Consider the following 17,489-nt stretch of genomic DNA (forward strand, 5'->3'; position numbering starts at 1 on the left):
GATCCCTTATGGAGAATTGAGTTGAAAAGTCTATAACTAATTTGGTGGACGAACTTAGTAGGATAATTTCAAGCAAATTTCATAAAGGGTTACTTGTATTTAATTAAACAATTTTCCCTATCGGGAAATTTTTAATACGTAATGAATGACGGGCAAATTATATTCATAAATTCATGAATATTGAATATTGAACCCCTTTTGAGTTAATTATTCCCCGAGACATTAAACTCATAAACTCGTTGTTGTTACACTGGTGTTCTGTGCTTTCATAAATGACCCAGATGGGACTCGAACCCACAATCCTCAGCTCCGAAGGCTGATGCCTTATCCATTAGGCCACTGGGCCACGAGAAAACTAGTAAATACATCTCCTGGAGATTGTGTCAATGACAAAGCCGAAATGTGGAGATAATCATCTGTCATTGACACTGTACAAAAATGATCTCAGAAAGTGGAACTCAAAGATTGCACAATGCTAACCCTCATGGAAAAGGTGTTCTGTGCTTCCATAAATGACCCAGATGGGAATCATACCCACAATCCTCAGCTCCGAAGGCTGATGCCTTATCCATTAGGCCACTGTGCCACATGAAAACTAGTAAATACATCTCCTGGAGATTGTGTCAAAGACAAAGCTGAAATGCAGAGATAATCATCTGTGTCATCGACACTGTACAAAAATCATCTCACAAAAAGTGGAAATCAAAGATTGCACAATGCTAAACCTCATGGAAATGGTGTTCTGTGCTTCCATAAATGACCCAGATGGGACTCGAACCCACAATCCTCAGCTCCGAAGGCTGATGCCTTATCCATTAGGCCACTGGGCCACATAAAAACTAGTAAATACATCTCCTGGAGATTGTGTCAAAGACAAAGCTGAAATGCAGAGATAATCATCTGTGTCATCGACACTGTACAAAAATCATCTCACAAAAAGTGGAACTCAAAGATTGCACAATGCTAAACCTCATGGAAATGGTGTTCTGTGCTTCCATAAATGACCCAGATGGGACTCGAACCCACAATCCTCAGCTCCGAAGGCTGATGCCTTATCCATTAGGCCACTGGGCCACGAGAAAACTAGTAAATACATCTCCTGGAGATTGTGTCAATGACAAAGCCGAAATGTGGAGATAATCATCTGTCATTGACACTGTACAAAAATGATCTCAGAACGTGGAACTCAAAGATTGCACAATGCTAACCCTCATGGAAAAGGTGTTCTGTGCTTCCATAAATGACCCAGATGGGACTCGAACCCACAATCCTCAGCTCCGAAGGCTGATGCCTTATCCATTAGGCCACTGGGCCACGAGAAAACTAGTAAATACATCTCCTGGAGATTGTGTCAATGACGAAGCCGAAATGTGGAGATAATCATCTGTCATTGACACTGTACAAAAATGATCTCAGAAAGTGGAACTCAAAGATTGCACAATGCTAACCCTCATGGAAAAGGTGTTCTGTGCTTCCATAAATGACCCAGATGGGACTCAAACCCACAATCCTCAGCTCCGAAGGCTGATGCCTTATCCATTAGGCCACTGGGCCACAATAAAGCTAGTAAATGCATTTCTTGGAGATTGTGTCAGAGATTAAGCTGAAATGCTGAGAAAGTCATCGGTGTCTTTTGACACTGTACAAGAATCCTCTCAGAAAGTGGAACTCAAAGATTGCACAACACTAAACCTCATGGAACTGGTGTTCTGTGCTTTCATAAATGACCCAGATGGGACTCGAACCCACAATCCTCAGCTCCGAAGGCTGATGCCTTATCCATTAGGCCACTTGGCCATGAGAAAACTAGTAAATACATCTCCTGGAGATTGTGTCAATGACAAAGCCGAAATGTGGAGATAATCATCTGTCATTGACAGTGTACAAAAATGATCTCAGAAAGTGGAACTCAAAGATTGCACAATGCTAACCCTCATGGAAAAGGTGTTCTGTGCTTCCATAAATGACCCAGATGGGACTCGAACCCACAATCCTCAGCTCCGAAGGCTGATGCCTTATCCATTAGGCCACTGGGCCATAAAAAACTTGTAAAGACATCTCTTGGAGATTGTGTCAGATATTAAGCTGAAATGCTGAGAAAATCATCAGCGTCTTTGACACTGTACAAAAATGATCTCAGAAAGTGGAACTCAAAGATTGCACAATGCTAACTCTCATGGAAAAGGTGTTCTGTGCTTCCATAAATGACCCAGATGGGACTCGAACCCACAATCCTCAGCTCCGAAGGCTGATGCCTTATCCATTAGGCCACTGGGGCACAATAAAGCTAGTAAATGCATTTCTTGGAGATTGTGTCAGAGATTATGCTGAAATGCTGAGAAAGTCATCGGTGTCTTTGACACTGTACAAGAATCCTCTCAGAAAGTGGAACTCAAAGATTGCACAATGCTAAACCTCATGGAAATGGTGTTCTGTGCTTCCATAAATGACCCAGATGGGACTCGAACCCACAATCCTCAGCTCCGAAGGCTGATGCCTTATCCATTAGGCCACTGGGCCATAAAAAACTTGTAAAGACATCTCTTGGAGATTGTGTCAGATATTAAGCTGAAATGCTGAGAAAATCATCAGCGTCTTTGACACTGTACAAAAATGATCTCAGAAAGTGAAACTCAAAGATTGCACAATGCTAACCCTCATGGAAATGGTGTTCTGTGCTTCCATAAATGACCCAGATGGGACTCGAACCCACAATCCTCAGCTCCGAAGGCTGATGCCTTATCCATTAGGCCACTGGGCAACACTAAAGCTAGTAAATGCATTTCTTGGAGATTGTGTCAGAGATTAAGCTGAAATGCTGAGAAAGTCATCGGTGTCTTTTGACACTGTACAAGAATCCTCTCAGAAAGTGGAACTCAAAGATTGCACAACACTAAACCTCATGGAACTGGTGTTCTGTGCTTTCATAAATGACCCAGATGGGACTTGAACCCACAATCCTCAGCTCCGAAGGCTGATGCCTTATCCATTAGGCCACTGGGCCACGAGAAAACTAGTAAATACATCTCCTGGAGATTGTGTCAATGACAAAGCCGAAATGTGGAGATAATCATCTGTCATTGACACTGTACAAAAATGATCTCAGAAAGTGGAACTCAAAGATTGCACAACACTAAACCTCATGGAAAAGGTGTTCTGTGCTTCCATAAATGACCCAGATGGGACTCAAACCCACAATCCTCAGCTCCGAAGGCTGATGCCTTATCCATTAGGCCACTGGGCCACAATAAAGCTAGTAAATGCATTTCTTGGAGATTGTGTCAGAGATTAAGCTGAAATGCTGAGAAAGTCATCGGTGTCTTTGACACTGTAGAAGAATCCTCTCAGAAAGTGGAACTCAAAGATTGCACAATGCTAAACCTCATGGAAATGGTGTTCTGTGCTTCCATAAATTACCCAGATGGGACTCGAACCCACAATCCTCAGCTCCGAAGGCTGATGCCTTATCCATTAGGCCACTGGGCCACATGAAAACTAGTAAATACATCTCTTGGAGATTGTGTCAGAGATTAAGCTGAAATGCTGAGAAAATCTTCAGTTTCTTTGACAATGTACAAGAATCCTCTCAGAAAGTGGAACTCAAAGATTGCACAACACTAAACCTCATGGAACTGGTGTTCTGTGCTTTCATAAATGACCCAGATGGGACTCGAACCCACAATCCTCAGCTCCGAAGGCTGATGCCTTATCCATTAGGCCACTGGGCCACGAGAAAACTAGTAAATACATCTCCTGGAGATTGTGTCAATGACAAAGCCGAAATGTGGAGATAATCATCTGTCATTGACACTGTACAAAAATGATCTCAGAACGTGGAACTCAAAGATTGCACAATGCTAACCCTCATGGAAAAGGTGTTCTGTGCTTCCATAAATGACCCAGATGGGACTCGAACCCACAATCCTCAGCTCCGAAGGCTGATGCCTTATCCATTAGGCCACTGGGCCATAAAAAACTTGTAAAGACATCTCTTGGAGATTGTGTCAGATATTAAGCTGAAATGCTGAGAAAATCATCAGCGTCTTTGACACTGTACAAAAATGTTCTCAGAAAGTGGAACTCAAAGATTGCACAATGCTAACCCTCATGGAAATGGTGTTCTGTGCTTCCATAAATGACCCAGATGGGACTCGAACCCACAATCCTCAGCTCCGAAGGCTGATGCCTTATCCATTAGGCCACTGGGCCACAATAAAGCTAGTAAATGCATTTCTTGGAGATTGTGTCAGAGATTAAGCTGAAATGCTGAGAAAGTCATCGGTGTCTTTTGACACTGTACAAGAATCCTCTCAGAAAGTGGAACTCAAAGATTGCACAACACTAAACCTCATGGAACTGGTGTTCTGTGCTTTCATAAATGACCCAGATGGGACTCGATCCCACAATCCTCAGCTCCGAAGGCTGATGCCTTATCTATTAGGCCACTGGGCCACGAGAAAACTAGTAAATACATCTCCTGGAGATTGTGTCAATGACAAAGCCGAAATGTGGAGATAATCATCTGTCATTGACACTGTACAAAAATGATCTCAGAACGTGGAACTCAAAGATTGCACAATGCTAACCCTCATGGAAAAGGTGTTCTGTGCTTCCATAAATGACCCAGATAGGACTCGAACCCACAATCCTCAGCTCCGAAGGCTGATGCCTTATCCATTAGGCCTCTGGGCCACGAGAAAGCTAGTAAATACATCTCCTGGAGATTGTGTCAATGACAAAGCCGAAATGTGGAGATAATCATCTGTCATTGACACTGTACAAAAATGATCTCAGAACGTGGAACTCAAAGATTGCACAATGCTAACCCTCATGGAAAAGGTGTTCTGTGCTTCCATAAATGACCCAGATGGGACTCGAACCCACAATCCTCAACTCTGAAGGCTGGTGCCTTATGCATTAGGCCACTGGGCCATAAAAAACTTGTAAAGACATCTCTTGGAGATTGTGTCAGATATTAAGCTGAAATGCTGAGAAAATCATCAGCGTCTTTGACACTGTACAAAAATGATCTCAGAAAGTGGAACTCAAAGATTGCACAATGCTAACCCTCATGGAAATTGTGTTCTGTGCTTCCATAAATGACCCAGATGGGACTCGAACCCACAATCCTCATCTCCGAAGGCTGATGCCTTATCCATTAGGCCACTGGGCCACATGAAAACTAGTAAATACATCTCTTGGAGATTGTGTCAGAGATTAAGCTGAAATGCTGAGAAAATCTTCAGTTTCTTTGACAATGTACAAGAATCCTCTCAGAAAGTGGAACTCAAAGATTGCACAACACTAAACCTCATGGAACTGGTGTTCTGTGCTTTCATAAATGACCCAGATGGGACTCGAACCCACAATCCTCAGCTCCGAAGGCTGATGCCTTATCCATTAGGCCCCTGGGCCACGAGAAAACTAGTAAATACATCTCCTGGAGATTGTGTCAATGACAAAGCCGAAATGTGGAGATAATCATCTGTCATTGACACTGTACAAAAATGATCTCAGAAAGTGGAACTCAAAGATTGCACAATGCTAACCCTCATGGAAAAGGTGTTCTGTGCTTCCATAAATGACCCAGATGGGACTCGAACCCACAATCCTCAGCTCCGAAGGCTGATGCCTTATCCATTAGGCCACTGGGCCATAAAAAACTTGTAAAGACATCTCTTGGAGATTGTGTCAGATATTAAGCTGAAATGCTGAGAAAATCATCAGCGTCTTTGACACTGTACAAAAATGATCTCAGAAAGTGGAACTCAAAGATTGCACAATGCTAACCCTCATGGAAAAGGTGTTCTGTGCTTCCATAAATGACCCAGATGGGACTCGAACCCACAATCCTCAGCTCCGAAGGCTGATGCCTTATCCATTAGGCCACTGGGCCACAATAAAGCTAGTAAATGCATTTCTTGGAGATTGTGTCAAAGATTAAGCTGAAATGCTGAGAAAGTCATCGGTGTCTTTGACACTGTACAAGAATCCTCTCAGAAAGTGGAACTCAAAGATTGCACAATGCTAAACCTCATGGAAATGGTGTTCTGTGCTTCCATAAATGACCCAGATGGGACTCGAACCCACAATCCTCAGCTCCGAAGGCTGATGCCTTATCCATTAGGCCACTGGGCCACATGAAAACTAGTAAATACATCTCTTGGAGATTGTGTCAGAGATTAAGCTGAAATGCTGAGAAAATCTTCAGTTTCTTTGACACTGTACAAGAATCCTCTCAGAAAGTTGAACTCAAAGATTGCACAACACTAAACCTCATGGAACTGGTGTTCTGTGCTTTCATAAATGACCCAGATGGGACTCGAACCCACAATCCTCAGCTCCGAAGGCTGATGCCTTATCCATTAGGCCACTGGGCCACGAGAAAACTAGTAAATACATCTCCTGGAGATTGTGTCAATGACAAAGCCGAAATGTGGAGATAATCATCTGTCATTGACACTGTACAAAAATGATCTCAGAAAGTGGAACTCAAAGATTGCACAATGCTAACCCTCATGGAAAAGGTGTTCTGTGCTTCCATAAATGACCCAGATGGGAATCATACCCACAATCCTCAGCTCCGAAGGCTGATGCCTTATCCATTAGGCCACTGTGCCACATGAAAACTAGTAAATACATCTCCTGGAGATTGTGTCAAAGACAAAGCTGAAATGCAGAGATAATCATCTGTGTCATCGACACTGTACAAAAATCATCTCACAAAAAGTGGAAATCAAAGATTGCACAATGCTAAACCTCATGGAAATGGTGTTCTGTGCTTCCATAAATGACCCAGATGGGACTCGAACCCACAATCCTCAGCTCCGAAGGCTGATGCCTTATCCATTAGGCCACTGGGCCACATAAAAACTAGTAAATACATCTCCTGGAGATTGTGTCAAAGACAAAGCTGAAATGCAGAGATAATCATCTGTGTCATCGACACTGTACAAAAATCATCTCACAAAAAGTGGAACTCAAAGATTGCACAATGCTAAACCTCATGGAAATGGTGTTCTGTGCTTCCATAAATGACCCAGATGGGACTCGAACCCACAATCCTCAGCTCCGAAGGCTGATGCCTTATCCATTAGGCCACTGGGCCACGAGAAAACTAGTAAATACATCTCCTGGAGATTGTGTCAATGACAAAGCCGAAATGTGGAGATAATCATCTGTCATTGACACTGTACAAAAATGATCTCAGAACGTGGAACTCAAAGATTGCACAATGCTAACCCTCATGGAAAAGGTGTTCTGTGCTTCCATAAATGACCCAGATAGGACTCGAACCCACAATCCTCAGCTCCGAAGGCTGATGCCTTATCCATTAGGCCTCTGGGCCACGAGAAAGCTAGTAAATACATCTCCTGGAGATTGTGTCAATGACAAAGCCGAAATGTGGAGATAATCATCTGTCATTGACACTGTACAAAAATGATCTCAGAACGTGGAACTCAAAGATTGCACAATGCTAACCCTCATGGAAAAGGTGTTCTATGCTTCCATAAATGACCCAGATGGGACTCAAACCCACAATCCTCAGCTCCGAAGGCTGATGCCTTATCCATTAGGCCACTGGGCCACGAGAAAACTAGTAAATACATCTCCTGGAGATTGTGTCAATGACGAAGCCGAAATGTGGAGATAATCATCTGTCATTGACACTGTACAAAAATGATCTCAGAAAGTGGAACTCAAAGATTGCACAATGCTAACCCTCATGGAAAAGGTGTTCTGTGCTTCCATAAATGACCCAGATGGGACTCAAATCCACAATCCTCAGCTCCGAAGGCTGATGCCTTATCCATTAGGCCACTGGGCCACAATAAAGCTAGTAAATGCATTTCTTGGAGATTGTGTCAGAGATTAAGCTGAAATGCTGAGAAAGTCATCGGTGTCTTTTGACACTGTACAAGAATCCTCTCAGAAAGTTGAACTCAAAGATTGCACAACACTAAACCTCATGGAACTGGTGTTCTGTGCTTTCATAAATGACCCAGATGGGACTCGAACCCACAATCCTCAGCTCCGAAGGCTGATGCCTTATCCATTAGGCCACTTGGCCATGAGAAAACTAGTAAATACATCTCCTGGAGATTGTGTCAATGACAAAGCCGAAATGTGGAGATAATCATCTGTCATTGACAGTGTACAAAAATGATCTCAGAAAGTGGAACTCAAAGATTGCACAATGCTAACCCTCATGGAAAAGGTGTTCTGTGCTTCCATAAATGACCCAGATGGGACTCGAACCCACAATCCTCAGCTCCGAAGGCTGATGCCTTATCCATTAGGCCACTGGGCCATAAAAAACTTGTAAAGACATCTCTTGGAGATTGTGTCAGATATTAAGCTGAAATGCTGAGAAAATCATCAGCGTCTTTGACACTGTACAAAAATGATCTCAGAAAGTGGAACTCAAAGATTGCACAATGCTAACCCTCATGGAAAAGGTGTTCTGTGCTTCCATAAATGACCCAGATGGGACTCGAACCCACAATCCTCAGCTCCGAAGGCTGATGCCTTATCCATTAGGCCACTGGGGCACAATAAAGCTAGTAAATGCATTTCTTGGAGATTGTGTCAGAGATTATGCTGAAATGCTGAGAAAGTCATCGGTGTCTTTGACACTGTACAAGAATCCTCTCAGAAAGTGGAACTCAAAGATTGCACAATGCTAAACCTCATGGAAATGGTGTTCTGTGCTTCCATAAATGACCCAGATGGGACTCGAACCCACAATCCTCAGCTCCGAAGGCTGATGCCTTATCCATTAGGCCACTGGGCCATAAAAAACTTGTAAAGACATCTCTTGGAGATTGTGTCAGATATTAAGCTGAAATGCTGAGAAAATCATCAGCGTCTTTGACACTGTACAAAAATGATCTCAGAAAGTGAAACTCAAAGATTGCACAATGCTAACCCTCATGGAAATGGTGTTCTGTGCTTCCATAAATGACCCAGATGGGACTCGAACCCACAATCCTCAGCTCCGAAGGCTGATGCCTTATCCATTAGGCCACTGGGCAACACTAAAGCTAGTAAATGCATTTCTTGGAGATTGTGTCAGAGATTAAGCTGAAATGCTGAGAAAGTCATCGGTGTCTTTTGACACTGTACAAGAATCCTCTCAGAAAGTTGAACTCAAAGATTGCACAACACTAAACCTCATGGAACTGGTGTTCTGTGCTTTCATAAATGACCCAGATGGGACTTGAACCCACAATCCTCAGCTCCGAAGGCTGATGCCTTATCCATTAGGCCACTGGGCCACGAGAAAACTAGTAAATACATCTCCTGGAGATTGTGTCAATGACAAAGCCGAAATGTGGAGATAATCATCTGTCATTGACACTGTACAAAAATGATCTCAGAAAGTGGAACTCAAAGATTGCACAACACTAAACCTCATGGAAAAGGTGTTCTGTGCTTCCATAAATGACCCAGATGGGACTCAAACCCACAATCCTCAGCTCCGAAGGCTGATGCCTTATCCATTAGGCCACTGGGCCACGAGAAAACTAGTAAATACATCTCCTGGAGATTGTGTCAATGACAAAGCCGAAATGTGGAGATAATCATCTGTCATTGACACTGTACAAAAATGATCTCAGAACGTGGAACTCAAAGATTGCACAATGCTAACCCTCATGGAAAAGGTGTTCTGTGCTTCCATAAATGACCCAGATGGGACTCGAACCCACAATCCTCAACTCTGAAGGCTGGTGCCTTATGCATTAGGCCACTGGGCCATAAAAAACTTGTAAAGACATCTCTTGGAGATTGTGTCAGATATTAAGCTGAAATGCTGAGAAAATCATCAGCGTCTTTGACACTGTACAAAAATGATCTCAGAAAGTGGAACTCAAAGATTGCACAATGCTAACCCTCATGGAAATTGTGTTCTGTGCTTCCATAAATGACCCAGATGGGACTCGAACCCACAATCCTCAGCTCCGAAGGCTGATGCCTTATCCATTAGGCCACTGGGCCACATGAAAACTAGTAAATACATCTCTTGGAGATTGTGTCAGAGATTAAGCTGAAATGCTGAGAAAATCTTCAGTTTCTTTGACAATGTACAAGAATCCTCTCAGAAAGTGGAACTCAAAGATTGCACAACACTAAACCTCATGGAACTGGTGTTCTGTGCTTCCATAAATGACCCAGATGGGACTCGAACCCACAATCCTCAGCTCCGAAGGCTGATGCCTTATCCATTAGGCCACTGGGCCACGAGAAAACTAGTAAATACATCTCCTGGAGATTGTGTCAATGACAAAGCCGAAATGTGGAGATAATCATCTGTCATTGACACTGTACAAAAATGATCTCAGAAAGTGGAACTCAAAGATTGCACAATGCTAACCCTCATGGAAAAGGTGTTCTGTGCTTCCATAAATGACCCAGATGGGACTCGAACCCACAATCCTCAGCTCCGAAGGCTGATGCCTTATCCATTAGGCCACTGGGCCATAAAAAACTTGTAAAGACATCTCTTGGAGATTGTGTCAGATATTAAGCTGAAATGCTGAGAAAATCATCAGCGTCTTTGACACTGTACAAAAATGATCTCAGAAAGTGGAACTCAAAGATTGCACAATGCTAACCCTCATGGAAAAGGTGTTCTGTGCTTCCATAAATGACCCAGATGGGACTCGAACCCACAATCCTCAGCTCCGAAGGCTGATGCCTTATCCATTAGGCCACTGGGCCACAAAAAAGCTAGTAAATGCATTTCTTGGAGATTGTGTCAAAGATTAAGCTGAAATGCTGAGAAAGTCATCAGTGTCTTTGACACTGTACAAGAATCCTCTCAGAAAGTGGAACTCAAAGATTGCACAATGCTAAACCTCATGGAAATGGTGTTCTGTGCTTCCATAAATGACCCAGATGGGACTCGAACCCACAATCCTCAGCTCCGAAGGCTGATGCCTTATCCATTAGGCCACTGGGCCACGAGAAAACTAGTAAATACATCTCCTGGAGATTGTGTCAATGACAAAGCCGAAATGTGGAGATAATCCTCTGTCATTGACACTGTACAAAAATGATCTCAGAAAGTGGAACTCAAAGATTGCACAATGCTAACCCTCATGGAAAAGGTGTTCTGTGCTTCCATAAATGACCCAGATGGGACTCAAACCCACAATCCTCAGCTCCGAAGGCTGATGCCTTATCCATTAGGCCACTGGGCCACATGAAAACTAGTAAATACATCTCCTGGAGATTGTGTCAAAGACAAAGCTGAAATGCAGAGATAATCATCTGTGTCATCGACACTGTACAAAAATCATCTCACAAAAAGTGGAAATCAAAGATTGCACAATGCTAAACCTCATGGAAATGGTGTTCTGTGCTTCCATAAATGACCCAGATGGGACTCGAACCCACAATCCTCAGCTCCGAAGGCTGATGCCTTATCCATTAGGCCACTGGGCCACATAAAAACTAGTAAATACATCTCCTGGAGATTGTGTCAAAGACAAAGCTGAAATGCAGAGATAATCATCTGTGTCATCGACACTGTAAAAATCATCTCACAAAAAGTGGAACTCAAAGATTGCACAATGCTAAACCTCATGGAAATGGTGTTCTGTGCTTCCATAAATGACCCAGATGGGACTCGAACCCACAATCCTCAGCTCCGAAGGCTGATGCCTTATCCATTAGGCCACTGGGCCACGAGAAAACTAGTAAATACATCTCCTGGAGATTGTGTCAATGACAAAGCCGAAATGTGGAGATAATCATCTGTCATTGACACTGTACAAAAATGATCTCAGAACGTGGAACTCAAAGATTGCACAATGCTAACCCTCATGGAAAAGGTGTTCTGTGCTTCAATAAATGACCCAGATAGGACTCGAACCCACAATCCTCAGCTCCGAAGGCTGATGCCTTATCCATTAGGCCTCTGGGCCACGAGAAAGCTAGTAAATACATCTCCTGGAGATTGTGTCAATGACAAAGCCGAAATGTGGAGATAATCATCTGTCATTGACGCTGTACAAAAATGATCTCAGAACGTGGAACTCAAAGATTGCACAATGCTAACCCTCATGGAAAAGGTGTTCTGTGCTTCCATAAATGACCCAGATGGGACTCGAACCCACAATCCTCAGCTCCGAAGGCTGATGCCTTATCCATTAGGCCACTGGGCCATAAAAAACTTGTAAAGACATCTCTTGGAGATTGTGTCAGATATTAAGCTGAAATGCTGAGAAAATCATCAGCGTCTTTGACACTGTACAAAAATGATCTCAGAAAGTGGAACTCAAAGATTGCACAATGCTAACCCTCATGGAAATGGTGTTCTGTGCTTCCATAAATGACCCAGATGGGACTCGAACCCACAATCCTCAGCTCCGAAGGCTGATGCCTTATCCATTAGGCCACTGGGCCACAATAAAGCTAGTAAATGCATTTCTTGGAGATTGTGTCAGAGATTAAGCTGAAATGCTGAGAAAGTCATCGGTGTCTTTTGACACTGTACAAGAATCCTCTCAGAAAGTGGAACTCAAAGATTGCACAACACTAAACCTCATGGAAATGGTGTTCTGTGCTTTCATAAATGACCCAGATGGGACTCGATCCCACAATCCTCAGCTCCGAAGGCTGATGCCTTATCCATTAGGCCACTGGGCCACGAGAAAACTAATAAATACATCCCCTGGAGATTGTGTCAATGACAAAGCCGAAATGTGGAGATAATCATCTGTCATTGACACTGTACAAAAATGATCTCAGAAAGTGGAACTCAAAGATTGCACAATGCTAACCCTCATGGAAAAGGTGTTCTGTGCTTCCATAAATGACCCAGATGGGACTCGAACCCACAATCCTCAGCTCCGAAGGCTGATGCCTTATCCATTAGGCCACTGGGCCACATGAAAACTAGTAAATACATCTCCTGGAGATTGTGTCAAAGACAAAGCTGAAATGCAGAGATAATCATCTGTGTCATCGACACTGTACAAAAATCATCTCACAAAAAGTGGAAATCAAAGATTGCACAATGCTAAACCTCATGGAAATGGTGTTCTGTGCTTCCATAAATGACCCAGATGGGACTCGAACCCACAATCCTCAGCTCCGAAGGCTGATGCCTTATCCATTAGGCCACTGGGCCACATAAAAACTAGTAAATACATCTCCTGGAGATTGTGTCAAAGACAAAGCTGAAATGCAGAGATAATCATCTGTGTCATCGACACTGTACAAAAATCATCTCACAAAAAGTGGAACTCAAAGATTGCACAATGCTAAACCTCATGGAAATGGTGTTCTGTGCTTCCATAAATGACCCAGATGGGACTCGAACCCACAATCCTCAGCTCCGAAGGCTGATGCCTTATCCATTAGGCCACTGGGCCACGAGAAAACTAGTAAATACATCTCCTGGAGATTGTGTCAATGACAAAGCCGAAATGTGGAGATAATCATCTGTCATTGACACTGTACAAAAATGATCTCAGAACGTGGAACTCAAAGATTGCACAATGCTAACCCTCATGGAAAAGGTGTTCTGTGCTTCCATAAATGACCCAGATAGGACTCGAACCCACAATCCTCAGCTCCGAAGGCTGATGCCTTATCCATTAGGCCTCTGGGCCACGAGAAAGCTAGTAAATACATCTCCTGGAGATTGTGTCAATGACAAAGCCGAAATGTGGAGATAATCATCTGTCATTGACACTGTACAAAAATGATCTCAGAACGTGGAACTCAAAGATTGCACAATGCTAACCCTCATGGAAAAGGTGTTCTGTGCTTCCATAAATGACCCAGATGGGACTCGAACCCACAATCCTCAGCTCCGAAGGCTGATGCCTTATCCATTAGGCCACTGGGCCATAAAAAACTTGTAAAGACATCTCTTGGAGATTGTGTCAGATATTAAGCTGAAATGCTGAGAAAATCATCAGCGTCTTTGACACTGTACAAAAATGATCTCAGAAAGTGGAACTCAAAGATTGCACAATGCTAACCCTCATGGAAAAGGTGTTCTGTGCTTCCATAAATGACCCAGATGGGACTCGAACCCACAATCCTCAGCTCCGAAGGCTGATGCCTTATCCATTAGGCCACTGGGCCACAATAAAGCTAGTAAATGCATTTCTTGGAGATTGTGTCAGAGATTAAGCTGAAATGCTGAGAAAGTCATCGGTGTCTTTTGACACTGTACAAGAATCCTCTCAGAAAGTGGAACTCAAAGATTGCACAACACTAAACCTCATGGAACTGGTGTTCTGTGCTTCCATAAATGACCCAGATGGCACTCGAACCCACAATCCTCAGCTCCGAAGGCTGATGCCTTATCCATTAGGCCACTGGGCCACATGAAAACTAGTAAATACATCTCTTGGAGATTGTGTCAGAGATTAAGCTGAAATGCTGAGAAAATCTTCAGTTTCTTTGACAATGTACAAGAATCCTCTCAGAAAGTGGAACTCAAAGATTGCACAACACTAAACCTCATGGAACTGGTGTTCTGTGCTTTCATAAATGACCCAGATGGGACTCGAACCCACAATCCTCAGCTCCGAAGGCTGATGCCTTATCCATTAGGCCACTGGGCCACGAGAAAACTAGTAAATACATCTCCTGGAGATTGTGTCAATGACAAAGCCGAAATGTGGAGATAATCATCTGTCATTGACACTGTACAAAAATGATCTCAGAAAGTGGAACTCAAAGATTGCACAATGCTAACCCTCATGGAAAAGGTGTTCTGTGCTTCTATAAATGACCCAGATGGGACTCGAACCCACAATCCTCAGCTCCGAAGGCTGATGCCTTATCCATTAGGCCACTGGGCCATAAAAAACTTGTAAAGACATCTCTTGGAGATTGTGTCAGATATTAAGCTGAAATGCTGAGAAAATCATCAGCGTCTTTGACACTGTACAAAAATGATCTCAGAAAGTGGAACTCAAAGATTGCACAATGCTAACCCTCATGGAAAAGGTGTTCTGTGCTTCCATAAATGACCCAGATGGGACTCGAACCCACAATCCTCAGCTCCGAAGGCTGATGCCTTATCCATTAGGCCACTGGGCCACGAGAAAACTAGTAAATACATCTCCTGGAGATTGTGTCAATGACAAAGCCGAAATGTGGAGATAATCATCTGTCATTGACACTGTACAAAAATGATCTCAGAAAGTGGAACTCAAAGATTGCACAATGCTACCCCTCATGGAAAAGGTGTTCTGTGCTTCCATAAATGACCCAGAAAGGACTCGAAACCACAATCCTCAGCTCCGAAGGCTGATGCCTTATCCATTAGGCCTCTGGGCCACGAGAAAGCTAGTAAATACATCTCCTGGAGATTGTGTCAATGACAAAGCCGAAATGTGGAGATAATCATCTGTCATTGACACTGTACAAAAATGATCTCAGAACGTGGAACTCAAAGATTGCACAATGCTAACCCTCATGGAAAAGGTGTTCTGTGCTTCCATAAATGACCCAGATGGGACTCGAACCCACAATCCTCAGCTCCGAAGGCTGATGCCTTATCCATTAGGCCACTGGGCCATAAAAAACTTGTAAAGACATCTCTTGGAGATTGTGTCAGATATTAAGCTGAAATGCTGAGAAAATCATCAGCGTCTTTGACACTGTACAAAAATGATCTCAGAAAGTGGAACTCAAAGATTGCACAATGCTAACCCTCATGGAAATGGTGTTCTGTGCTTCCATAAATGACCCAGATGGGACTCTAACCCACAATCCTCAGCTCCGAAGGCTGATGCCTTATCCATTAGGCCACTGGGCCACAATAAAGCTAGTAAATGCATTTCTTGGAGATTGTGTCAGAGATTAAGCTGAAATGCTGAGAAAGTCATCGGTGTCTTTTGACACTGTACAAGAATCCTCTCAGAAAGTGGAACTCAAAGATTGCACAACACTAAACCTCATGGAACTGGTGTTCTGTGCTTTCATAAATGACCCAGATGGGACTCGAACCCACAATCCTCAGCTCCGAAGGCTGATGCCTTATCCATTAGGCCACTGGGCCACGAGAAAACTAGTAAATACATCTCCTGGAGATTGTGTCAATGACAAAGCCGAAATGTGGAGATAATCATCTGTCATTGACACTGTACAAAAATCATCTCAGAAAGTGGAACTCAAAGATTGCACAATGCTAACCCTCATGGAAAAGGTGTTCTGTGCTTCCATAAATGACCCAGATGGGACTCGAACCCACAATCCTCAGCTCCGAAGGCTGATGCCTTATCCATTAGGCCACTGGGCCACAATAAAGCTAGTAAATGCATTTCTTGGAGATTGTGTCAGAGATTAAGCTGAAATGCTGAGAAAGTCATCGGTGTCTTTTGACACTGTACAAGAATCCTCTCAGAAAGTGGAACTCAAAGATTGCACAACACTAAACCTCATGGAACTGGTGTTCTGTGCTTTCATAAATGACCCAGATGGGACTCGAACCCACAATCCTGAGCTCCGAAGGCTGATGCCTTATCCATTAGGCCACTTGGCCATGAGAAAACTAGTAAATACATCTCCTGGAGATTGTGTCAATGACAAAGCCGAAATGTGGAGATAATCATCTGTCATTGACACTGTACAAAAATGATCTCAGAAAGTGGAACTCAAAGATTGCACAATGCTAACCCTCATGGAAAAGGTGTTCTGTGCTTCCATAAATGACCCAGATGGGACTCGAACCCACAATCCTCAGCTCCGAAGGCTGATGCCTTATCCATTAGGCCACTGGGCCATAAAAAACTTGTAAAGACATCTCTTGGAGATTTTGTCAGATATTAAGCTGAAATGCTGAGAAAATCATCAGCGTCTTTGACACTGTACAAAAATTATCTCAGAAAGTGGAACTCAAAGATTGCACAATGCTAACCCTCATGGAAAAGGTGTTCTGTGCTTCCATAAATGACCCAGATGGGACTCGAACCCACACTCCTCAGCTCCGAAGGCTGATGCCTTATCCATTAGGCCACTGGGGCACAATAAAGCTAGTAAATGCATTTCTTGGAGATTGTGTCAGAGATTAAGCTGAAATGCTGAGAAAGTCATCGGTGTCTTTGACACTGTACAAGAATCCTCTCAGAAAGTGGAACTCAAAGATTGCACAATGCTAAACCTCATGGAAATGGTGTTCTGTGCTTCCATAAATGACCCAGATGGGACTCGAACCCACAATCCTCAGCTCCTAAGGCTGATGCCTTATCCATTAGGCCACTGGGCCACATGAAAACTTGTAAATATATCTCTTGGAGATTGTGTCAGAGATTAAGCTGAAATGCTGAGAAAATCTTCAGTTTCTTTGACAATGTACAAGAATCCTCTCAGAAAGTGGAACTCAAAGATTGCACAACACTAAACCTCATGGAACTGGTGTTCTGTGCTTTCATAAATGACACAGATGGGACTCGAACCCACAATCCTCAGCTCCGAAGGCTGATGCCTTATCCATTAGGCCACTGGGCCACGTGAAA

The 17,489-nt window shown here is 43.3% G+C and overlaps 61 non-coding genes across 61 annotated transcripts; all 61 read right to left on the reverse strand.

Annotated features, from left to right (window-relative positions):
- Window positions 1-273: 273 nt before the first annotated feature.
- trnar-ucg (transfer RNA arginine (anticodon UCG)) lies at window positions 274-346 on the reverse strand. The gene has a single exon. It is a non-coding gene; the product is annotated as a tRNA-Arg (tRNA).
- A 411-nt stretch (window positions 347-757) lies between these two features.
- On the reverse strand, window positions 758-830 carry trnar-ucg (transfer RNA arginine (anticodon UCG)). The gene has a single exon. It is a non-coding gene; the product is annotated as a tRNA-Arg (tRNA).
- Window positions 831-1,001: 171 nt separating this feature from the next.
- On the reverse strand, window positions 1,002-1,074 carry trnar-ucg (transfer RNA arginine (anticodon UCG)). Its single transcript has one exon. It is a non-coding gene; the product is annotated as a tRNA-Arg (tRNA).
- Window positions 1,075-1,241: 167 nt separating this feature from the next.
- On the reverse strand, window positions 1,242-1,314 carry trnar-ucg (transfer RNA arginine (anticodon UCG)). Its single transcript has one exon. It is a non-coding gene; the product is annotated as a tRNA-Arg (tRNA).
- Window positions 1,315-1,481: 167 nt separating this feature from the next.
- Window positions 1,482-1,554, reverse strand: trnar-ucg (transfer RNA arginine (anticodon UCG)). Its single transcript has one exon. It is a non-coding gene; the product is annotated as a tRNA-Arg (tRNA).
- A 170-nt stretch (window positions 1,555-1,724) lies between these two features.
- trnar-ucg (transfer RNA arginine (anticodon UCG)) lies at window positions 1,725-1,797 on the reverse strand. The gene has a single exon. It is a non-coding gene; the product is annotated as a tRNA-Arg (tRNA).
- A 167-nt stretch (window positions 1,798-1,964) lies between these two features.
- trnar-ucg (transfer RNA arginine (anticodon UCG)) lies at window positions 1,965-2,037 on the reverse strand. Its single transcript has one exon. It is a non-coding gene; the product is annotated as a tRNA-Arg (tRNA).
- Window positions 2,038-2,205: 168 nt separating this feature from the next.
- trnar-ucg (transfer RNA arginine (anticodon UCG)) lies at window positions 2,206-2,278 on the reverse strand. Its single transcript has one exon. It is a non-coding gene; the product is annotated as a tRNA-Arg (tRNA).
- A 169-nt stretch (window positions 2,279-2,447) lies between these two features.
- On the reverse strand, window positions 2,448-2,520 carry trnar-ucg (transfer RNA arginine (anticodon UCG)). Its single transcript has one exon. It is a non-coding gene; the product is annotated as a tRNA-Arg (tRNA).
- Window positions 2,521-2,688: 168 nt separating this feature from the next.
- trnar-ucg (transfer RNA arginine (anticodon UCG)) lies at window positions 2,689-2,761 on the reverse strand. The gene has a single exon. It is a non-coding gene; the product is annotated as a tRNA-Arg (tRNA).
- A 170-nt stretch (window positions 2,762-2,931) lies between these two features.
- Window positions 2,932-3,004, reverse strand: trnar-ucg (transfer RNA arginine (anticodon UCG)). The gene has a single exon. It is a non-coding gene; the product is annotated as a tRNA-Arg (tRNA).
- A 167-nt stretch (window positions 3,005-3,171) lies between these two features.
- Window positions 3,172-3,244, reverse strand: trnar-ucg (transfer RNA arginine (anticodon UCG)). Its single transcript has one exon. It is a non-coding gene; the product is annotated as a tRNA-Arg (tRNA).
- A 169-nt stretch (window positions 3,245-3,413) lies between these two features.
- trnar-ucg (transfer RNA arginine (anticodon UCG)) lies at window positions 3,414-3,486 on the reverse strand. The gene has a single exon. It is a non-coding gene; the product is annotated as a tRNA-Arg (tRNA).
- Window positions 3,487-3,655: 169 nt separating this feature from the next.
- On the reverse strand, window positions 3,656-3,728 carry trnar-ucg (transfer RNA arginine (anticodon UCG)). Its single transcript has one exon. It is a non-coding gene; the product is annotated as a tRNA-Arg (tRNA).
- A 167-nt stretch (window positions 3,729-3,895) lies between these two features.
- On the reverse strand, window positions 3,896-3,968 carry trnar-ucg (transfer RNA arginine (anticodon UCG)). The gene has a single exon. It is a non-coding gene; the product is annotated as a tRNA-Arg (tRNA).
- A 168-nt stretch (window positions 3,969-4,136) lies between these two features.
- trnar-ucg (transfer RNA arginine (anticodon UCG)) lies at window positions 4,137-4,209 on the reverse strand. The gene has a single exon. It is a non-coding gene; the product is annotated as a tRNA-Arg (tRNA).
- A 170-nt stretch (window positions 4,210-4,379) lies between these two features.
- On the reverse strand, window positions 4,380-4,452 carry trnar-ucg (transfer RNA arginine (anticodon UCG)). The gene has a single exon. It is a non-coding gene; the product is annotated as a tRNA-Arg (tRNA).
- A 648-nt stretch (window positions 4,453-5,100) lies between these two features.
- On the reverse strand, window positions 5,101-5,173 carry trnar-ucg (transfer RNA arginine (anticodon UCG)). Its single transcript has one exon. It is a non-coding gene; the product is annotated as a tRNA-Arg (tRNA).
- Window positions 5,174-5,342: 169 nt separating this feature from the next.
- Window positions 5,343-5,415, reverse strand: trnar-ucg (transfer RNA arginine (anticodon UCG)). The gene has a single exon. It is a non-coding gene; the product is annotated as a tRNA-Arg (tRNA).
- A 167-nt stretch (window positions 5,416-5,582) lies between these two features.
- Window positions 5,583-5,655, reverse strand: trnar-ucg (transfer RNA arginine (anticodon UCG)). The gene has a single exon. It is a non-coding gene; the product is annotated as a tRNA-Arg (tRNA).
- A 168-nt stretch (window positions 5,656-5,823) lies between these two features.
- On the reverse strand, window positions 5,824-5,896 carry trnar-ucg (transfer RNA arginine (anticodon UCG)). Its single transcript has one exon. It is a non-coding gene; the product is annotated as a tRNA-Arg (tRNA).
- A 169-nt stretch (window positions 5,897-6,065) lies between these two features.
- Window positions 6,066-6,138, reverse strand: trnar-ucg (transfer RNA arginine (anticodon UCG)). Its single transcript has one exon. It is a non-coding gene; the product is annotated as a tRNA-Arg (tRNA).
- A 169-nt stretch (window positions 6,139-6,307) lies between these two features.
- On the reverse strand, window positions 6,308-6,380 carry trnar-ucg (transfer RNA arginine (anticodon UCG)). The gene has a single exon. It is a non-coding gene; the product is annotated as a tRNA-Arg (tRNA).
- Window positions 6,381-6,791: 411 nt separating this feature from the next.
- trnar-ucg (transfer RNA arginine (anticodon UCG)) lies at window positions 6,792-6,864 on the reverse strand. The gene has a single exon. It is a non-coding gene; the product is annotated as a tRNA-Arg (tRNA).
- Window positions 6,865-7,035: 171 nt separating this feature from the next.
- Window positions 7,036-7,108, reverse strand: trnar-ucg (transfer RNA arginine (anticodon UCG)). The gene has a single exon. It is a non-coding gene; the product is annotated as a tRNA-Arg (tRNA).
- A 407-nt stretch (window positions 7,109-7,515) lies between these two features.
- Window positions 7,516-7,588, reverse strand: trnar-ucg (transfer RNA arginine (anticodon UCG)). The gene has a single exon. It is a non-coding gene; the product is annotated as a tRNA-Arg (tRNA).
- Window positions 7,589-7,998: 410 nt separating this feature from the next.
- trnar-ucg (transfer RNA arginine (anticodon UCG)) lies at window positions 7,999-8,071 on the reverse strand. Its single transcript has one exon. It is a non-coding gene; the product is annotated as a tRNA-Arg (tRNA).
- Window positions 8,072-8,238: 167 nt separating this feature from the next.
- trnar-ucg (transfer RNA arginine (anticodon UCG)) lies at window positions 8,239-8,311 on the reverse strand. Its single transcript has one exon. It is a non-coding gene; the product is annotated as a tRNA-Arg (tRNA).
- Window positions 8,312-8,479: 168 nt separating this feature from the next.
- trnar-ucg (transfer RNA arginine (anticodon UCG)) lies at window positions 8,480-8,552 on the reverse strand. The gene has a single exon. It is a non-coding gene; the product is annotated as a tRNA-Arg (tRNA).
- A 169-nt stretch (window positions 8,553-8,721) lies between these two features.
- Window positions 8,722-8,794, reverse strand: trnar-ucg (transfer RNA arginine (anticodon UCG)). Its single transcript has one exon. It is a non-coding gene; the product is annotated as a tRNA-Arg (tRNA).
- Window positions 8,795-8,962: 168 nt separating this feature from the next.
- Window positions 8,963-9,035, reverse strand: trnar-ucg (transfer RNA arginine (anticodon UCG)). The gene has a single exon. It is a non-coding gene; the product is annotated as a tRNA-Arg (tRNA).
- A 170-nt stretch (window positions 9,036-9,205) lies between these two features.
- On the reverse strand, window positions 9,206-9,278 carry trnar-ucg (transfer RNA arginine (anticodon UCG)). The gene has a single exon. It is a non-coding gene; the product is annotated as a tRNA-Arg (tRNA).
- Window positions 9,279-9,445: 167 nt separating this feature from the next.
- Window positions 9,446-9,518, reverse strand: trnar-ucg (transfer RNA arginine (anticodon UCG)). Its single transcript has one exon. It is a non-coding gene; the product is annotated as a tRNA-Arg (tRNA).
- Window positions 9,519-9,926: 408 nt separating this feature from the next.
- trnar-ucg (transfer RNA arginine (anticodon UCG)) lies at window positions 9,927-9,999 on the reverse strand. Its single transcript has one exon. It is a non-coding gene; the product is annotated as a tRNA-Arg (tRNA).
- Window positions 10,000-10,168: 169 nt separating this feature from the next.
- trnar-ucg (transfer RNA arginine (anticodon UCG)) lies at window positions 10,169-10,241 on the reverse strand. The gene has a single exon. It is a non-coding gene; the product is annotated as a tRNA-Arg (tRNA).
- A 167-nt stretch (window positions 10,242-10,408) lies between these two features.
- trnar-ucg (transfer RNA arginine (anticodon UCG)) lies at window positions 10,409-10,481 on the reverse strand. The gene has a single exon. It is a non-coding gene; the product is annotated as a tRNA-Arg (tRNA).
- Window positions 10,482-10,649: 168 nt separating this feature from the next.
- trnar-ucg (transfer RNA arginine (anticodon UCG)) lies at window positions 10,650-10,722 on the reverse strand. Its single transcript has one exon. It is a non-coding gene; the product is annotated as a tRNA-Arg (tRNA).
- A 169-nt stretch (window positions 10,723-10,891) lies between these two features.
- On the reverse strand, window positions 10,892-10,964 carry trnar-ucg (transfer RNA arginine (anticodon UCG)). The gene has a single exon. It is a non-coding gene; the product is annotated as a tRNA-Arg (tRNA).
- A 167-nt stretch (window positions 10,965-11,131) lies between these two features.
- trnar-ucg (transfer RNA arginine (anticodon UCG)) lies at window positions 11,132-11,204 on the reverse strand. Its single transcript has one exon. It is a non-coding gene; the product is annotated as a tRNA-Arg (tRNA).
- A 171-nt stretch (window positions 11,205-11,375) lies between these two features.
- Window positions 11,376-11,448, reverse strand: trnar-ucg (transfer RNA arginine (anticodon UCG)). Its single transcript has one exon. It is a non-coding gene; the product is annotated as a tRNA-Arg (tRNA).
- Window positions 11,449-11,617: 169 nt separating this feature from the next.
- On the reverse strand, window positions 11,618-11,690 carry trnar-ucg (transfer RNA arginine (anticodon UCG)). Its single transcript has one exon. It is a non-coding gene; the product is annotated as a tRNA-Arg (tRNA).
- Window positions 11,691-12,097: 407 nt separating this feature from the next.
- Window positions 12,098-12,170, reverse strand: trnar-ucg (transfer RNA arginine (anticodon UCG)). Its single transcript has one exon. It is a non-coding gene; the product is annotated as a tRNA-Arg (tRNA).
- A 168-nt stretch (window positions 12,171-12,338) lies between these two features.
- trnar-ucg (transfer RNA arginine (anticodon UCG)) lies at window positions 12,339-12,411 on the reverse strand. The gene has a single exon. It is a non-coding gene; the product is annotated as a tRNA-Arg (tRNA).
- Window positions 12,412-12,581: 170 nt separating this feature from the next.
- Window positions 12,582-12,654, reverse strand: trnar-ucg (transfer RNA arginine (anticodon UCG)). Its single transcript has one exon. It is a non-coding gene; the product is annotated as a tRNA-Arg (tRNA).
- A 167-nt stretch (window positions 12,655-12,821) lies between these two features.
- trnar-ucg (transfer RNA arginine (anticodon UCG)) lies at window positions 12,822-12,894 on the reverse strand. Its single transcript has one exon. It is a non-coding gene; the product is annotated as a tRNA-Arg (tRNA).
- Window positions 12,895-13,065: 171 nt separating this feature from the next.
- trnar-ucg (transfer RNA arginine (anticodon UCG)) lies at window positions 13,066-13,138 on the reverse strand. Its single transcript has one exon. It is a non-coding gene; the product is annotated as a tRNA-Arg (tRNA).
- Window positions 13,139-13,309: 171 nt separating this feature from the next.
- trnar-ucg (transfer RNA arginine (anticodon UCG)) lies at window positions 13,310-13,382 on the reverse strand. Its single transcript has one exon. It is a non-coding gene; the product is annotated as a tRNA-Arg (tRNA).
- A 407-nt stretch (window positions 13,383-13,789) lies between these two features.
- Window positions 13,790-13,862, reverse strand: trnar-ucg (transfer RNA arginine (anticodon UCG)). The gene has a single exon. It is a non-coding gene; the product is annotated as a tRNA-Arg (tRNA).
- A 168-nt stretch (window positions 13,863-14,030) lies between these two features.
- On the reverse strand, window positions 14,031-14,103 carry trnar-ucg (transfer RNA arginine (anticodon UCG)). The gene has a single exon. It is a non-coding gene; the product is annotated as a tRNA-Arg (tRNA).
- A 170-nt stretch (window positions 14,104-14,273) lies between these two features.
- On the reverse strand, window positions 14,274-14,346 carry trnar-ucg (transfer RNA arginine (anticodon UCG)). The gene has a single exon. It is a non-coding gene; the product is annotated as a tRNA-Arg (tRNA).
- A 169-nt stretch (window positions 14,347-14,515) lies between these two features.
- trnar-ucg (transfer RNA arginine (anticodon UCG)) lies at window positions 14,516-14,588 on the reverse strand. Its single transcript has one exon. It is a non-coding gene; the product is annotated as a tRNA-Arg (tRNA).
- A 167-nt stretch (window positions 14,589-14,755) lies between these two features.
- On the reverse strand, window positions 14,756-14,828 carry trnar-ucg (transfer RNA arginine (anticodon UCG)). The gene has a single exon. It is a non-coding gene; the product is annotated as a tRNA-Arg (tRNA).
- Window positions 14,829-14,996: 168 nt separating this feature from the next.
- On the reverse strand, window positions 14,997-15,069 carry trnar-ucg (transfer RNA arginine (anticodon UCG)). The gene has a single exon. It is a non-coding gene; the product is annotated as a tRNA-Arg (tRNA).
- A 407-nt stretch (window positions 15,070-15,476) lies between these two features.
- trnar-ucg (transfer RNA arginine (anticodon UCG)) lies at window positions 15,477-15,549 on the reverse strand. Its single transcript has one exon. It is a non-coding gene; the product is annotated as a tRNA-Arg (tRNA).
- Window positions 15,550-15,717: 168 nt separating this feature from the next.
- Window positions 15,718-15,790, reverse strand: trnar-ucg (transfer RNA arginine (anticodon UCG)). Its single transcript has one exon. It is a non-coding gene; the product is annotated as a tRNA-Arg (tRNA).
- Window positions 15,791-15,960: 170 nt separating this feature from the next.
- trnar-ucg (transfer RNA arginine (anticodon UCG)) lies at window positions 15,961-16,033 on the reverse strand. The gene has a single exon. It is a non-coding gene; the product is annotated as a tRNA-Arg (tRNA).
- Window positions 16,034-16,200: 167 nt separating this feature from the next.
- On the reverse strand, window positions 16,201-16,273 carry trnar-ucg (transfer RNA arginine (anticodon UCG)). Its single transcript has one exon. It is a non-coding gene; the product is annotated as a tRNA-Arg (tRNA).
- A 410-nt stretch (window positions 16,274-16,683) lies between these two features.
- On the reverse strand, window positions 16,684-16,756 carry trnar-ucg (transfer RNA arginine (anticodon UCG)). The gene has a single exon. It is a non-coding gene; the product is annotated as a tRNA-Arg (tRNA).
- Window positions 16,757-16,924: 168 nt separating this feature from the next.
- Window positions 16,925-16,997, reverse strand: trnar-ucg (transfer RNA arginine (anticodon UCG)). The gene has a single exon. It is a non-coding gene; the product is annotated as a tRNA-Arg (tRNA).
- A 169-nt stretch (window positions 16,998-17,166) lies between these two features.
- Window positions 17,167-17,239, reverse strand: trnal-uag (transfer RNA leucine (anticodon UAG)). The gene has a single exon. It is a non-coding gene; the product is annotated as a tRNA-Leu (tRNA).
- A 169-nt stretch (window positions 17,240-17,408) lies between these two features.
- Window positions 17,409-17,481, reverse strand: trnar-ucg (transfer RNA arginine (anticodon UCG)). The gene has a single exon. It is a non-coding gene; the product is annotated as a tRNA-Arg (tRNA).
- Window positions 17,482-17,489: the final 8 nt, after the last annotated feature.

This window comes from Pseudorasbora parva, chromosome 3, assembly GCF_024679245.1.
Source record: "Pseudorasbora parva isolate DD20220531a chromosome 3, ASM2467924v1, whole genome shotgun sequence".
Taxonomy (NCBI): domain Eukaryota; kingdom Metazoa; phylum Chordata; class Actinopteri; order Cypriniformes; family Gobionidae; genus Pseudorasbora; species Pseudorasbora parva.